The following is a 10,857-nucleotide window of genomic DNA, read 5'->3' as shown; positions in this document are numbered from 1 at the left end:
AAATAAATATTAACTGGTGAGAAGGAAACTAACATTTATGGAATATACAAACACAGTCCCTCTCTGAATCACTATGTGATAAGAACAATTCTAGGTGCCATACATATTATACAGCTTAATGTCAAGAATACACTGAAGTAACAGAAATTATTCTCATTAAAAAAAACAAAACAACACTGGCTTAAAGATGGTAAGTGATTTTCCAAGGGCCTGTCCATCTCACTTGAGCCTTGCTATCCCTTAGTTATTTTCTTTCCTTTCTGTTCCATCGGCCTTGGGCATTCATCCCCCACCATGTAGGTAACAGTCTCAAATCCAAAAGATCTTTCTATTCTCAATCTCACTGCACTGAAATGGTTAAGAGGTCGTATCTCTGACTCTTCTCTGTTATTGTTCCTCTAAGCAAAGGACCACATTCTCTTCATGTGGCGAGCTGAACAGTGAGTCATTATCAGGAGGCAAAAAGGTGAGAGCAAAATGCATTAATGTGGGCAGGGCACCCAATTTGTGAAGATTTTATTGTCAGTATCGTAGCACCTGGCTGATAGCTCTTGATTCCCTGTGAGGCATTAGATGTTAAATTCCTCTGGTTTTGTTTGTTGTTATTTTGGTTTTCTGAAGGTTAGCTCAACACTCTTGCCCTCTTTCATTATGGTCCCTCAAACTTCAATCTCTCCCTTTAGGAAAAGCTACTTCCTTGTGATGGCCTTTTTTCTTTGGAGACAGAGTCTCCCTCCGGCATCTGGACTAGAGTACCGTGGCCTCCATTTAGCTCACAAACTCCTGGCTTCAAGCAATCTTTCTGCCTCAGCCTCCTGAGTAGCTTGGGACTGCAGGTGCCTGCATGAGGTCACTAGTTTTTCAATTTTTAGTAGTTAGGGTCTCCCTCTTGCTCAAGCTGTCTAAAACTTCTGAGCTCAAGAAATCCTCCCACCTTGGCCTCCCAGAATGCTAGCACTCCAGGAGTGAGCCACCATGCCCAGCCTAGAATGAAAATGTGATCAGAGGAAAACATCTAAGAGCCGGTTCTGGCCCAGCAATGTGTTCACACTGTCTCCTGTGGACTCCTTGCCTTCAGGTGAGCCTGGGGACCAGGCAAGTCCATAGTCACTGAGTGTCCACCTTGTCAGAGGAAGACCCCTCCAGGACACTTTCTCACTGTCTCAAAGCAATTTGGTAAAGTGAAACTTGGGTCTGGCAGACCCCATGGCCATTCTCTTTCCTCCACAACCCCAGACCCTCTCACGCCATTCAGGACTTGCTGGTGTCCAGGGCCCAGATGACCCACTTTGCTGCCAACAGGCTGCCTGTGTGCCCTTCAGTTCTTGGTCTATGGCAAAGCACACACCAGCACAAGGGGGCCTCACAGAGGTGTCGGGGGTCAGTATGACTATCCTTAAGGCATGGAGTCCTAAACACACAGAAAACAAAATCTGGTGGAAAGGGAGCACTGGGAGAAGAGCACGTCTTCTGAAGCATTCCAGATTTCCAGCTCACTCTTTGGTTTCATGGAGAGAATGAAGACTGGAAAGATTCAGGTGTGTTGAGGCTGCATGGCCAACCCACTGCCTGAGTATATAGGTAGAGGTCAGCCCACAAGGCATGGTTCTGCCCTTCTGTCTTCCACTTGGGCTCATCCATAGGATGTAGGAATATTCAAGTAACATTTCATAAGATTGTTTTAATTTTTGAGATTTCTCTGAATATATCATTTGAATGTTAAATATTCAGTGTTTCATATTTATTAGAAAAAATTGAGAAATAGTTTGATCTATTAATGTGCCTTCCTTTCAGAAGTAAGGACCTAAGGTATTTCCGTGTCCTTTTCAATAATAAAACAATACTTACATTAAAAAGAACACAGCACATTGACTTAAAGAAGCCCATGTTCAAATTCTGGCCTGTTTTTATTATGTAATATTTTGTAACTTAATCTATAGGAATTTCAGTTCCTTTAGATATGAAATAAAAATCTTATTCCATGTAGGGATTTTGGAAAACAACATATCAGTGTGTGTATACAGTGTTCCTAAGAAGAAGGTAGCATCTGGGATTGGTCAAAGCTTAATCTGATTCTATTCAGGAAATAAATTGAAATAAAATATTTATGACCTACAATGAGCTAGGCAGTGAGGGTCCAAAGACAGAAATGTCCTGTTCAGTATCTGTCAAGACCACTGTCTGAAGACCCATAAATCATGTCTACAGGGGCCATTGTGAGAGCAGAAGCAAACAGTTTTCAATTATTTTTAGAATATTGACATTAAGATTGCCTTGGATATTTCTAGGTATTTTAAGATGGGCTTGGTTTTCCAGGAATCAGTTTTTCTGATAGACTGAAAGTTACCATTGTAATGCTTACCTGGCAGGGGGATACCATGATCCCGAAGCTGGTTTTCCCAGGGCAGGGCTCATCCTTTGCACTTGGGATTTCCCCAAATGTGGGAAACTGGACTGCATGATTTATGGTAGTGGGGGACTCCATTAGCCTTAAAAAGAAAACTGAAAGAAACCTTTGTAAAAGAAGAAACTTCCCAGAGAAGTTTGGTCGGTAACATTACCTGGATGGAACAACACAGTATAATGGCTTGAATATAAAGGCATTTTAATCAGAATGGGAGCTTTAAATCATAGCTCTTTACTTGCAAGCTATGTAACTATCAAGTTACCCAATTGCATATTTTTCATCTGTAAAATGAGCATTAGTTTTTCAAAGGAAGGAACGCCTTCACACAAAACATTGGGTACAAGGATAAGAATGTGTAACAAAGTCTGTTCAGGTTTCAGTGGTGGCAGAGGGCGGCAGTGTGACATTATGGCACCTGCAGCTCCAGGAAACAAACTAGGGCCTTCTCTGGACTCTGCGCTGCCCCCGCCCCCACTGCGGCTCTTCTCGGGTCTAGCAGGGCAGGGGAGCGACAGATCTCCTGGAAGGAAGCAGTGTCCGTGGTGGATTCAGTAGAGGTGGCTTAGGTGACATAACAAACAGGACTTGCTGATGAACCTGTGAAATGCATCCTAGGCCCCCCAGAAATAAATAGGGGCAAGCAGTCATGTAATTCATAGGAAGATCTACAGGTCCAAATGTTTTATTGATGGAGATTTCAGTGAGTCATTCACGTTCCTGAAATTTGCAATCCTCAATGTTACTGAAACACTGTAATATGTTAAAATTTTCATCTGAAACACCGTTTAAAATCTTTAATACTTTATCTTTGGAAAGACGGTGCCTAACCCAAGGGGCACTAATGAACTGACAATCGCTTGGAGTAGAGGAGGCCCTGATGCTAAAAACAACTTGATCCCCCCCACTGACAATGCAATCAGCCGCCATCCCTCACACCGGCCTTCAGAGAACAATTCACTGTGATTTTGTACCAAAATCATGTCACCTCAGAATTGTTAGTTATTTGTGTGTCTGTTGCTTCACGATTGGCTTCTTCACTCAGACACTGTCAGCTTCCCAGGCCTCTGGCCTGGCCCTGCAGACCAGAGCATTTGGGGTCAGGCCACTTGGAGAAGAGGAAAGAGGAGCAGAGAACCTCCCTTCAGAGCTCACGTCTGGCCATCTGGCCTCTCAGCCCTTATAGGAACCTCAGCTTTGAGTCTGAATTCATATCCCTTAGACCAGTGGTTCTCAACCTTCCTAATGCTGCAATGTATTTTCATTGTAAACAAGGGGTTGCAACCCACAGGTTGAGAACCACTGCCTTAGACATCTATGCCCTTGGAACACACAGCCCTGACATCCTTGGTTCATTTTCTCCCCGCCCCTGTTCCTGGACATTCCTGGACACCTACTTGACACCTGCTTCTTGCCCTCTTCCTACCACTGACTGGACAGTAGAATTTCTTGGCCTGTAACAAAAACCCTGTTTAGGAACCCCCAGCTACCTCTTGAATTCTGGCTTCCAGAACCTCCATTCCTTACTGGGATTGACTTTTGGGCTGTGGCAGCCCCGGAACACACCTGCAGAGACATGGAAGAGCCCATCTGGGAGCTGTTAGCATCTCCAGTTTTATTCTGGGATTCATCTGCCATCTTAGGATCCCAGATTTATACAGACACACAAACAACAAACAATTCTGAAGTGACATGATTTTGGTATAAACATAAAGGTACTTCAAGCAAATACAACCAACATGAAAGAAAATTGGACTGGTAGCTTTTCTCAGGAGCCAGTCTGAGTTGAGTTTTAGGTTTCATGGTCCAGAGGAACACATGGAACGAGTAAGAGGCTGACAGTGAACCTGACTGTGTCTTTACAGGCCTGGGTAGATGGACTGTGCTTTACCCAGCAGTGAACAGCACACCAGGCTCCGTTACAGAACCAAGTTTTCATGTGGAGATATAAATACTCATAGTTACATATCCTTTATAATATGGACTGTGCCATTACATTTATTTGCACTTACTTGAAGTAGCTTAAATTTAACACTGCAACTTGCTTCAATTAAAATATGCAAACCAAGAAGGTAAGCTGTTTTTATGAATTCCTTTTGCGACGTCTCTGAAGTCTAGTTTATGTAGTCATCTTGTTAGGGCAATAAAACCCTAAACCCAAGTGGGCATTTTTGTTCTGCTAATTAAGTACTTAAGTTAAAATAAACGAATAATTGTTGTGGACAGTTAAGTCAGTGGAATAAGTCACTTAGGAAAAGAATAAAAGGAATAGACAACTGGTGCACCCCAAGGTAAATGCATCTGAAGTTTGTTACATGCGTGCCTACAGTTAATACAGTATAGACTCTCATTAAGCATTAAACATAGATAACCAGTGACACCTGCAATTCATCAAAGTCTTTGAAATTACCTTTCTCTTGGAAAAACACAGGTCACTATTTCCATGTTTGTCTTTGATTATTTTACCACAATATGGTAAAAGTTAACAGTACTTCCTATTAGAGAAGTCTATAATCCAGTGACTTAGAGTACTTTTGATGCAACAGTATTTTAGCAGCTAGTGAAATAAAATAAAGCAGTCACGGTCAATGTAAATATGGTCTTATTTATAATCTCAGGAAAAGACATTTCAACTTTTATAATTTATAGAGACTTTAAAAATTCATTAGTTCTGATGAAGCCACGAGAAGAGAAAAATGCAGCTCACACACAAAGTTTAAAAGTTATAAGGACAATTAAAAGGGAGGCATGCATTTAGCCGGCAAGGGCCCACTGCGTGCATTGTGGTTTGTGAAGGAATCAGATGAACCACAGTCTAGTTGAAGGACCAGGACATACATGGAAAAGATTCTGGATTACACTCCAAAAGTTATGTTCGTCTATGATTAAACACGCTTTGATTTACTTCCTAATCCCCAGGACAATAAATCTAACCCATACTGATGACACTGTGGTTTTCTTATTAATAAGAAATGGGCCTTTATGACGGCACAGTGATATAGCGACCAAGAAAGGACACGGTGATGGAGGCGCACTCAGCTCTGGCCTGTGCGGCCCCCTGCAGTGGATTCTCCCTCATCATTCTCTCCTTCTCCATACAAATACCTTCAAATCGCATCATGATACAGGTGTGCGCTGACCACCACTCAGCTTTGTTTAGGACCTAGAAGTTGTTTACCTCTCGAAACTAGAGTAAAACTAATTTTCGATAATCTAGCTCTCTGTGAAATATGCTTTTTCATTTATTTATTTTAAATGATGATGAATTTGCCCTTTCTGTTATTCAGTACACCCCAAAAGAAGTCACACAATTGAAAATTTTACTGGAATTCAGTGCTTGGGAAAAATGCCTCAGAAAGTAAGGACCTTTCAGTACTTGAAAAAAACAAGTCTCGAAAATTAAGACCCTCCTGGTTTTGGTGACAGTGTCTCTTGCCATGTTTCATTTTCTGCTTTGAATTCAAACAAGTTGAGTGAGTGGTGAGTGTGGTCTGGAAGCTTGGCCTCTCATATTGCTCTCATCATTCTGATGCCCACCTCCCATTTTTTATTAAGCTTAGAGATGCCTTACAGTAAACATCTCTTTCCAGAATTTTCATTCAAAATAAAGTAATACAAATAAACTAAAAAACAATAGATTTTTTTAATGGAAAATAACTAGAGTTTACCAAGAGAGTATAATGGTTACACTCAAATTTAACTTAAAGGCATAAAGAAGGGAAGAGTGGAAGAAAATAAAAAAGAAAGCCAGAAAATGGCCAATTTTCTTTCTAAGAGGTCAGTAAGCACGACATAAAATCTGTGCAATTGTCGAGCATGGCGTGAAATCTGTGCAATTGACACTGGTTGATAAAATGCCCCGGCAGACTCGCCGATGTCAGATCAGCCCAGCTTACCATGAGAACCTCATTTCAACATCCCCGGGAACAGGTTCTGAAATGTTTGATTTTTATATCATGCTTTCCCATGTATTATTCAAAATCAAAGTCTAATTGCAAAAAAAAAAAAAAAAAAAAAAGTCCCCAAGTTATCTTGTTAGAATTTCAGAGAGTAAAACATTTTACAAAGCAAATTCCAATGGTGGAAATCAGTATCAAGAAAAATCAAGTGTCAGATAAATTCACTGCTCAAAGACAGGTTACTGGCACTCCTGTCACTCCCCTGCACTAAAGCCCTGGTGAGTTCTCCAGCACCAATAGAAAATAATAATAATAATAATAAAATAATAAGTGCTTCCCCCTGACATTTCCCGTGGTCTAGAGTCTGACCCAGTCTGCAGTCTTCTTTTTGGGCTCTCATGCTGCCCCCACCAGCGTTTCCAAGGACTCTGGGCCTCCTGAAACACCACGGGAGACTCACTTCTCCGCTCCTGTTACGTCTCTGGGAGCTGTCTTGATGCCTTTCACTCATGAAATGCTCTCCCACACCCCCTTCCCTCTGCTGATGGGGGCCTTTCTGCATCCTCAGGCCCCTCAAGAGTCCAACAGTCTTTAAAAGACCTGATTTTCTTCCTCTTGCAAAAGGACAAGGTACCAGCTACTTGTTCTTCTCTTTTGCAGCCCAAGTATGAATCCTTTTGAGGGTCTCTGCCTTTTTAAATCTATGGCCAGCGGTGCCCAGAAAGAGTAATCAGAAAGATTCCACAGACAGGTAACTGCTCCCAAGGTCCTGGTTACATGATGGAGAGAGGCTCCTTCTCGAAGCTTAGCTTGGGGTCTTGTGTCTGCCTGTATATCCTTGGGGCATGATTCTCTAGGCTTCCCAGAGATTCTGTGAGTTCCTCACCATCCATTCAAGTTTATCTAACGCTCAAATTAATTAGACTAAATTAATCTCTGAAACCAAAGATCCTCAGTGCTATAAAGTTCATCAAGCCCTTTCAATTTATTGAGGGCCCGGATCAAATCTCACCATCTCTATGAATCTTTGCTTCATACTCATAAGTGAAAGTGATGTCTTCATTTTATAAAAATCCTGTAACATTTAACAAGCATATTTCCTTCATAAAACTTAATTTTTGTCCAATAAATATTTGTTTTAAAGTATTATTTTATAATTATAGTGTGGGCTCCTTGAAGGTGGGAGCTACGTCACATAAAGCCTATAACCCTGACTAGCCAAACCCAACACTGTGCCTTGAAGATGGAAAGTGCACGTGATTGACTAACAGAAAGAATAACCCAATATCAGGTATTTGTTGAGATCTTCCATATACGGAGATATACATATATATGCACACACAGGTCTATCCCTGCGATAGTCTCTCTCCTGCTAAGGATTCATCACACACACACAGGAGGATCTCTGTGAGTTGACCACCTGAGGGATTGGAACAAGGTGGTGGACACATGGAGGTGGTCACCATAAGGAACTAGGCCTACGGCACTGACAGGTACACATGGCACACGTCAGATCTATGCAAATTAGGTCACCTTATGGAGGAGGCCTGTGTAGGGAGGTGGTCAACTGTAGAGGTCCTACTGTATGTATACATGTGTATTTGTGTGTGTGTATATGTATATAAATTACAGAGAGAGTTAGACGTACTGAATGCTTTGTTGATTTCAATGGTTGATTACATAGAAATTAGCATGAAGAGAATTTGCCCCCCACCCCCATAAGAAAAGAATGCCCGAAAGGAGCACATTGGCTGGGACATGGAGAGGCATGGTAGGCCTGTAGGGTGTGGCACTGCTGTGGCACCAGGCCCTCAGGGTTTGAATTCTATCTCCACTACTTTACTGATATGCAATCTTGAGCAAATTATTAAACTAATCTATTTCCTCTTCTGGAAAGTAGGCACAATAATGGCATCTGCTTCCTAGAAATTTCATAATGATCACGTATTTATTTTAACCTATGTAAAATGCTTAATAAGTGGCTCACGAACAGTAAATATTTGGCGGCTTTTGGCCTCACTGCCGTGTCTGTGCTTTATCTGATCTCATCCCTGTGCCACCACCTCTGCCCCTTGTGCCCAGTGCACATGCCCCAAGCATTTCCTCATCCTGTGGTTCTGGGGAAGTTGCTAGAGCCTCAAAAGTTTATATTCTCACTGTTCAGTGTTAGGAATATGATGGCAAGATAATCTGGTAAGTTAGAGCCACTGTTTTGTGACAGTGACTCATGCTCAGAAGCATGGCAGGTGATTTCGTTAGGATCTGAGACTGGCGTGCGTGGAAGTGACTGACACTGTGTGTGACGACAGCCTGCACATTCAGGATGGCTGGGACGTGGATGTCTCTTCCTGAAAATAAACTGGAATTTAGGCAAAATGAAAACAGCATTTTCCCAAAAAACTACTCAAAATGCTCTAAATGTTTTCACAAATCACATTCCTTTCATTACATTGCTTTTAAAATAATTTGAATTTCATAAGAAATTATCATGGAAGTTGTTTGTAAGGAGAGGGTTAGGCTAATTTTACTCTAGCTATAAGTCACATGAGAGCAGCATTTCTATTTTTTAAAAAAGAAATATACTCTTTTCAAAAAAACCAAAGTGAAAATGTTGTCAGTTCTTGCATACTGTGTGTATGAGTACCTGTTACAATTAAAATCATTACTGAGTTTTTGGAGGATATAAATATAAAATTCTTTTCTTATTTACATATAGATTAGCATGAAGAAAACTTGCCCCGCACCCCCATAATAAAGTAAATAAGAAAAGAGAATAATTGTGGAGCCCTTTAGATCCCAGTTACTGTAAGGATAGGACACCAGTTATTAGCAATCATACAAAAGCAAACAGTAATTTTATCAATTGGGATTTTATGTGTTTCTCCTTATTTCCCATTAACTACTCATTAAAGATATTTAGTAACTTCCAGAAATATTTGTCCCAATTTGATCATTACTTTCAATCTTGGTACTCTGTCAATGTCCCGCAACCTGGTAGCACTTAAGCTCTGATCTGTGATGCCGCAGTTATGTTATTCACCACACGTTAAAAAATTATATTTTGTTGGCACCACAAGCATTGTTATTATGCAACTATAATGGGGGCTTTGGATTTATTTTAGTAAAAAAGTTAAGTTGGAATTCAAATAATAGAAATTTAAGTCAAGATAATTTCTGAGCCCTTTTAAAGAAAATCAATGTATTACAATATAAAACCATTAAAAATACTGCAGGCAGATTCATTCCACTAATAGTTTTCATTAACACTTACACTACAATATTTTGTTTCAGTGAATATTAAGCAAAATGTTCTCTCAAAATCAATATACTGAACAAACATTTGTTCTTTCTATGTTAATACCTGTAAGTGAAATTATCTAGTTTTAGAATTTTTACCTCAGTATTGATAAATATTATTTTTATTAAGTTACTTTTAATCAATATGTAATAACCATATATATTTATATGACACAGTATATTGTCTTGATCTGTGAACACATTGTAGAAAGATTTGATAAAGCTAATTCACATATCTTAATGATTATTATTATTAAAGTTGTTACTCTCAACCTACAAGTGTCCAGCATCAACTCTGATCAAGAAACATTGTAATATTAAATGAACACCCTCTAAACCAAAGGTAAAATCTTCAGCATATATAACTTTAATTACCAACTATTGGATATGATTGACTCCCAAAAGTATAGGGGAAGAAATTTATCAAGTATCTAACCTTAGGAATTTTAGTGTGATATTTTATTTAGTATTTATCAAAATCCTGAAAAGTAGAGATTATTTTATAAAGAAAAAGAAAAGAGAAGAGAGAGAAAGAAAATAATTCAGACTATTAAAGGCATTAAGAATTATCCTATTATATCCAGTAGTTTGCAGGGCTAGTAATGCCAAGAATCTGCCTAGATGCTAATTCAAAACCCATATTCTGAATTTTAAGTTTCATTTTGAAAGCAGAGAAAGTGCCTTTTACTCAGCATTCTGATACATTATCACGTGCTAATGGCCCTTAGTTTACCTCAGCACAGTAGGAAAAAGACCTGAGACTGGTAATATCAACCACATCAAAGATTCCAAGTGGAACAATTCCATAAATTCTAGCACAACGGCAGATATCTTATTGAAAAAAAGAAAACCTAATTTCTATTTGATTCTATTATCATTCCTTAAATCAAACAGATAACAGTCATGGCCTTATCTATCCACAGACTGTCTTCCTACCCACCCTGTTCCTGATTCCAGTATCCCCAAACTCCCCTTCCTTCTACTTGTTTGAATTATAAATATGAGGAGAAATGTGTCCAAAACAAGAGAGCTCCAAATAAAGGCAAAAAGACACTTGACAATATAGCACTGCTAGAAATTTGATTTTAATGTTCCTATGCAGTTTGGAATTGAGATCTAGGCATTAGTGGTTACAGTTTTGACATCAGCATCTAGCAAACTATCTCCTAATGTCAGGTGTCAGCCCCAAGTTGGAACCCTCTGGATGGACAGGTCTCTGCAGCTCCTCTCAGTCAATGATTAAGAAGGTCTCATTCT

At 39.8% G+C, this 10,857-nt stretch overlaps 1 pseudogene; it reads left to right on the top strand.

Moving 5' to 3' along the window:
• Positions 1-2,354: 2,354 nt before the first annotated feature.
• On the top strand, positions 2,355-2,485 carry LOC111727465 (annotated as a pseudogene).
• Positions 2,486-10,857: the final 8,372 nt, after the last annotated feature.

Source organism: Otolemur garnettii, unplaced genomic scaffold (assembly GCF_000181295.1).
Source record: "Otolemur garnettii isolate 467f Iridium unplaced genomic scaffold, OtoGar3 scaffold00107, whole genome shotgun sequence".
NCBI classification, from domain to species: domain Eukaryota; kingdom Metazoa; phylum Chordata; class Mammalia; order Primates; family Galagidae; genus Otolemur; species Otolemur garnettii.
The sequence above is the reverse complement of the archived record's forward strand: the minus strand, read 5'-3'. Positions and strand labels throughout refer to the sequence as shown.